At 37.6% G+C, this 6895-nt stretch overlaps 1 pseudogene; it reads right to left on the bottom strand.

The window, feature by feature from the left end:
- Window positions 1-712: 712 nt before the first annotated feature.
- LOC143564638 (L-type lectin-domain containing receptor kinase IX.1 pseudogene) lies at window positions 713-2724 on the bottom strand (annotated as a pseudogene).
- Window positions 2725-6895: the final 4171 nt, after the last annotated feature.

The raw sequence follows: 6895 nt of genomic DNA, 5'->3' as shown, positions 1-6895 counted from the left end.
GCTAAAGGCCTACGACCACACTTTTTTCGTGTGGCCGAAGGTCAATTTTCACGTAGTGACACCGTATACGTGTGTACTGATATACCAGGTGTTACATCAACTATACGCCTTCTAAATATGAAGAGAGGATATCTAGCTAGTAACTAATTAAAAAGAACTATGGTTATGGCGGTAATGGTAGTTTAGTTCAAAATAATGCACTAAAAACAACTTTAGCGGTTTTCTAGTTACACGCACTAAAATGAAACGAGAACTATAAAAAGTGAAAAACTATAGCACAGGCACATGGTGTAGCAATGGAGCTAGCTATAGTCGGGTGGTAGGGGCGTTGGGTCAGTTTTGAATATTTATTTATGTGGGAGGTGATGCTTGGATCAGATAAGTGTGCCGTTAATATATAGAAAGCTGATATGTTTTGAGTATATGGTGGCCGAAAGTTGGCACACGTCGGCGAAATGTGGTTTTGGAGTTAATATCCGACACAGATAGAACTTCAACAGCTCTTATACCATGTGAAGGTAAAAAGAGAGATTTTATTGTGATAAATTGTTTAATACAATATACAAGCATACATATACAGAATATAAAATCTAACTCGAACAAGCTGACCATAATAGGCTTAACCCTAATATAATTTGAAAACTATACTGAGTGCAAGTGTGATACGAAAGGATAAGAAGAAAAAGAAGAAGAATAAGAAACTGTTTGTTGTCGTTGTTTGCTTTTAGGAATTTGTATCTTCTACGCTTTTTCATGCTTGGTTATGGATGATTGAAGTGACATCAAATAAAGAAGACATGGAAGGTGTCAAGTAAGATGCCCTTGGCATCTTTGAAGGGAGTATGGGCATTGAAGCTTCAAGGTTTAATACTTGAATCACTTGTCTCATTGATGGGCGAAATTTTGGATCAGGATGCACACACCATAACCCAGTTGTCATCAAACACTTGATTTCTTCTTCCTCGAAATTGAACTCTAGACGTGGGTCGGCAACATCTAAAAGAGTCCCGGTCCCATAAAGCTCCCAAACCCATTCTAGTAACTGTATTTTATTTTCTTCGGCGTTGAACTCAATACTTTTTCGTCCACATGCTATTTCCATGGCAACAACTCCAAAGCTATAAACATCTGATTCCTTGCTGGCCTTCCCAGTCACTACAAATTCAAGAGCCATGTACCCCATGGTTCTGGCTAACGTCGTTGTCTGCCAGCCTTTCTCGTGGTCAACCAGCTTAGCTAACCCGAAATTACCAAGCTTCGCATTGAAATTTGAATCTAGCATCACATTACTAGATTTGATATCTCTATGCAAAACACATTGCTCCCATTCTTCATGTAGATACATCAAAGCCGAAGCCAGACCTTGGGCGATTTTGTACCTTTTGCCCCAAGTCAGTAGGCTCTTTGCATGGAAAATATGTGAATCTAAGCTTCCGTTTTCCATATATTCGTAAACAAGAAGGAGTTCTCATTTTTCGTGGCACCAACCGATGAGTTGCACCAGGTTTCTGTGTCTCAATCGACTAATGATCCTAACTTCTGATGCATATTCCTTAATCCCTTGTTTTGAACTCTTTGACACCCTTTTGACCGCAACATATGTGCTCGAATAATTTAAAAACCCTTTGTAAACACTACCAAATCCTCCCTCTCCAAGCTTCTCTTTCTCTGCAAACTCGCTAGTCGAATGAGCTAATTCGTCGTAAGAGAATCTTTTTGCCCCAATGCACATTTCGAATTCATAGTTCATCTCTTCATCCAATGTAAGATCCTCATGCCCATCTTCTTTGCTCTGCCTCTTCTTATTCTTCTTCTTCGTCTTCTTCTTCCTCATCCACCAAACAAATGCGAGCACAAGCAAGAAGCAGGTAACAACAACCGATATTCCAGCTATTAATCTCACGTTGCTGTTTCCGCCATTCACTATATTAGGACTGGGGTTCTGATGCAAATTCGAACTATTGAAAGCCCAAGATCTCACGTTATGTTTCTGGAAGTTTGCTCCAGGGGCTGCAGAAAACCCGAAGATAACCTATTCGGGCAACTCATTCCTGAGATCAACCATGTAAACAAGTCCTTGTCGTACGACCATATAATTTCGATAACCAGTGAATGAAACACTAAGATTTCTTGACACTGAATCATATGCAATCCAAGCTTGACACACGCCCCCACCGGTTACATTGCTTAACCATTTCTGATATCGAACAGAAACCAGAGAATTAATATTAATACCAACATGATCACCGATTGTTATATTTGGAGAGATATATGAATCAAAGTCATTACAAAAAGTATCAAACTCAACCGCAACAAATGGGCTTCTGAATGTATTGGTTGTGTAGTTGACTAGAAGCCCCATGGCTCGGCGCCTGGTGAGCACAGAATTATCCTGAGCTAGAAAGAATGTGAGGCCGTCACCATACGGTGTAACCCTGCCTAAATCAATTACAAATGTGAAACTGGTACTGAAGCTTGCTAGCTCACCGGTTCTGTTGTCCCAAAGATGGAATGTTTTGGTGAATGTTGCCCGTCCAGATCTCCCGCTTCGATTGGAACTAATCACATCTGGGGTCACCTGGATGCCACCATTGGAGATGTACCCTCCGTCACCTTCAGTGATTATTTCCCCCCGATGTTGGTCAAATTGAAGGAGAGTGAATCTACAATAGGTTTCAAAAGAAAAAGAACGAAAGTGTTGAAATGGGTCCTTGATGACTCCATTAATGCTGCAAATTGCTAGATAAATAAGTTTAGTCACTTATATAATCTTGGCCGCAGTTGGCAAGTATAATATTACAAAGGAATATAATTAGCCGTCTATGAACAAGGTTCCAAAAGGTAAAATCCAAGACATGCAAAATTGATGAACCTTTGATGTGTAGTAAAACATACTTACTTTCCTTATGATTTTATCATGGTTTTTGTGCTTAATTGTTTATTTTATGAAAGTATTGGGGGTTAAGTGCAATAATTTACAAAGTTTAAATGTTAATTGTAGGTTTATGAAAGATGGTGAAAAAAGAGTTAATTTGGAAGATTCTAGAGGCCTTGTTGGTCAAGTTTTAAAGCTACAACTCAAGGCCCAACCCAAGCCCACAAGTTAGAAGCCTTGCATGATATTATATTAAGTTAATTAATTTAATTCTCAGCCATTATCCAGCCCTAATCCCGAAAATAAAAGAACCCTAACTTCTTCACTAGTTCCGATTGGAACTGCAGCAAGGGAAAGAAAGAAAAAAAAGCTAAATGGCGGCTGTTGTGACAGCTGGAGAGGAAGAAGAACACCAAGGAGACTCTTGTGCAGCTGCTAGGCATCAAATACATCCACAAACTCAGCCATATAACCCTAAGTAATCATCTTTAAACTTTGTTTATTGTTCAAGAACCCTAACTAGTTGAATTGATCTTTTTCTTTGGATTGTTTTGCAAGTAACTGATTGTTTGACTTTGATTTAGTTATTCTTGGATCTTGAATGAGTTTTATTATGTTTATTTTGATGTTTATGATGTTTTACTTGAATGTTAATGGCTGTCCAAACTTAATGAGTAGCTAATCTTGTTTGTTCTACCTAGGTTTGATGAATATTGTTAGGTTTTGACTAGTAATATGGATTGTTAATGATCATGGTTTAAATTGGTAATGTAAAGTTTGATTTAATAGTGAATTAGATTGTGTTTGGTGGCTGTGTTTTGTTTGATTATACCTAATAACCTCGTGCTTTAATTAATTGAATCGGTTTTGATTAGTTGTTGCATGTTTAAGGCTCTTTACTTTGTGTTTAGGGTTTAATTGCGGGGTGTACAACCGTAGGGATAAGTGGGTAAATTAATTATATAAAATCAGTTGTGAAACACCTTCTTAGAGACCGAGAGGTGATAAGAAGTAAACTCGTCTCATTACTTTTACTTGTTAGAATTAAGATCGCGCGAGAGCGGGTTTTGTTCTTGTCGGGTTTGGGTGTTTGAGCGATTAGTTGGTCTAGTTTAAGTTAAGTTGAATTGTTCCTCTATCCTTGGTTGTGTAGTGTTTGTTTCCATTAGGCTAGTGTGTCGGTGAGACCGAGGTGAGTAGGTATTAGAACACGTTAATAATTTGTTTTCCAGGTTTGTACTTAAAATCAACTAAACTAAGTTAGAGTTTGTTAGTGAGACCGAGAGGTGATCTGATCTTCTTATCGAACCTTAGTTGTGTTATCCTTTAGAACCGGTGTCGTGAGAGTTTTCAATCCATTGTCTTATTATCTCCTTCAATATGATTCTTACCTAGGTAGACGTTTTTATCACTGCAGTCAAAGTTTCCAAAGTTTTGTCAAAAGTTTTCATTTAGTTAAGTTAAGTAGTTAAATTAAATCTAAAAAAATCAATTAAATATTTTGGTGAGTCTTGGTTAGAGTTTAGTGATTATAAACGTTTTCACGTGTCTTCGAGTTCGATATCCAGACTTTCCTCATCTGTGCTATACGCGACCGGTACACTTGCCGTTTGTGTGAACTAGGATAGATCGTTTGGTTTTTAAAGCTTAGTTGCGACTTGTGTTTTATTTATATATATATTTTCGCACATCAAGTTTTTGTCGCCGTTGCCGGGGACACGGTTTGAGTCGTATTGAGAACGACCTGAGTTAGGATTTGCCTATTGTATTTTCGTATATTTAGATTAGATTAGTTATTTTAATTAGTTTAGTTTTAGCTTAATTTTATTCTATTTTTATCTGGTGCCCGTGATCCTTTTCTTTTGAGTGTTCTTTAAAGGAAATATGTTTGGACGACACATTGGAACACCATGGTGCAAAGTGTGTGGCGGAGATCACTGGGTACATGACGCTTATGAGCGAAGGATGATAGAAACCGAGGCACAAAAGGCTAACTTCGAATCACTTTGGGTAGAACCTCCATACCGTTTCTCATATGATCTGATGGGGAACTTCTTAGGGTATAGGGATTCATTGGGAAATATATTAGAGCCCACCCCGGAATTGGAGGCAATAATGGACGATGTACTGCATGCTATTGTGAATGACTCGGTATATGTTCCACCTCCGAGTCAAACGCTTATCGAACGCCTAAGTGAGATTGAGGATTCAAGAGTAGGGGAAGAGATAGAGGAGGAGCATTTGTCCTCATTGGATGAAGAAGGTGAGAATCCACTCGGCCATGAAACAGATCCATTTGATGCATCACACTTGTCTTGTGAGAATGATATGATTGAGGATTTAGAAGGAGAACATCAGAAGTCTGAATTGATTAAAGAGACGAATGTGGTTGTCTTGGATATTGAGGGTTGTCATGAAGAGCTTGTGGATGATACCTCTATGGAAGTAGATGATACGCAATTTGACCCGGGAGGTGACATTGAAGGAATAGAAAGATTAATTTTCAGAGACACACCACAGAAGAGGGCACATGTATACTTGGATCAAACGAAATTGACGGTGAGGATACGACATACGAAACAACATAAAAAGTTGACACACAACAAAGATGACATCCTCCTTCATTACACGACTCGTATAAAGTTTGGTCCGGGTAAGTATAAGTCTTGGTATCTCTCTAAATTTTTCTGGTGAGTATTTCCGAACTAATAGTATACGAATAAAACGAAACGGGTCGAGTGGGAAACGGATAAAGGAGAAGCCAACTGATTGAAATTGAGATTTGGGGTCAGGCTGAGGACCCGTTAAACTAAGCGCTCTCTGGAGGCAGCCCGAGATTTAGAGTTTTGTTTCTTTTATTTTTGTTAATTAAAAATTTAAAAAATATATATATATATATATATTTAATAAACAAATCAAAAAAAATTTAAAAAATCAAAAACACAAAAATATGTTTATTTTTTATGTTTTTGTTTTCTGTTTTGTACGCCGCTACATGCGTGCGAGTTTGAGTTTTTACAGGTATTATTATGTGCATGGTAGCTCTGATGGCGTTTTGGAACTGGTTCACCCGAGGTTGCGTCCGCGAATGAAATGTTATACGGTCGTTCGTTCGAGTCATACACAGCTGATGAAGAATCTACATCTAAACCAGGGGAGTAACCCGTTCTCTATTTTAATTTCTGTTCTTTCAAGTTTTAATTTTATGCTTTACGTTTTATTTTTATTTTATTTCTTTTCCTTGTTCTCATCGAGGACGATTTCGTTCTAAGTGTGGGGATGGGAATTTATTTTACTTAGTTGTAGAAAAACAATTAAAAAAATAAAAAGTTTTCACTTGTTTTTCGTTTTCGTACGTTGTTTACATAAAAAAAAAATTGTCCCTTGTTTTTAGTTTCTTTTGCAATAAAGTGGGAGATGATGATATTTATCGGAAATCGGTTTTTCAAACTACTAATAATATGAGATAAATAAAAGAAAACGCACTTAACTTGGGATGTGTCGGTAGGCTCAGCCTTGAAAATGAAAGGGCAAATTTGATAAAATGGTTAAACGGAAATCTTTTGTGGGTAAAGTGTTTTGTCCGTGGAAAATAAGCAATGAAAGGTCGGGCCATACTCAAGCCTCAAATTTTGGTATGAAAAAGTGGAAATATCATGAGTTTTAAAAACATTTGAATACGTTATCATATGATGCTTGGGTAGGTTTAATGTTAGAGTATGCCGTGTAGCCTGTGATATAAATCTTAAACTGCTAGTTTAGTGTTTTACACCTCATTGGCGTATGGTTTTATAACCTTAAATCCTGTATTGATGGGATACTTCGGGTCCGGAGACCATGGGTCTGTATGCAATCTATTTATCTGGGTATTCACAATTCCTAAGTGGGGTTGTGGATATTTAAAATAAAGCCAAAGAGCAAACCCTTATAAGTCTATAAACATGATCACAAAAAGTACAAAAGTACAAATACACTACAGACTTGATCATCCACGCTGTTAGCCATGTGGGGTCCCCTTGC

This window comes from Bidens hawaiensis, unplaced genomic scaffold, assembly GCF_021521415.1.
Source record: "Bidens hawaiensis isolate Kalapana, Puna unplaced genomic scaffold, B.hawaiensis_p1.1 tig00022140_1, whole genome shotgun sequence".
Lineage (NCBI taxonomy): Eukaryota > Viridiplantae > Streptophyta > Magnoliopsida > Asterales > Asteraceae > Bidens > Bidens hawaiensis.
This window is presented reverse-complemented; position numbering and strand designations above follow the sequence as displayed.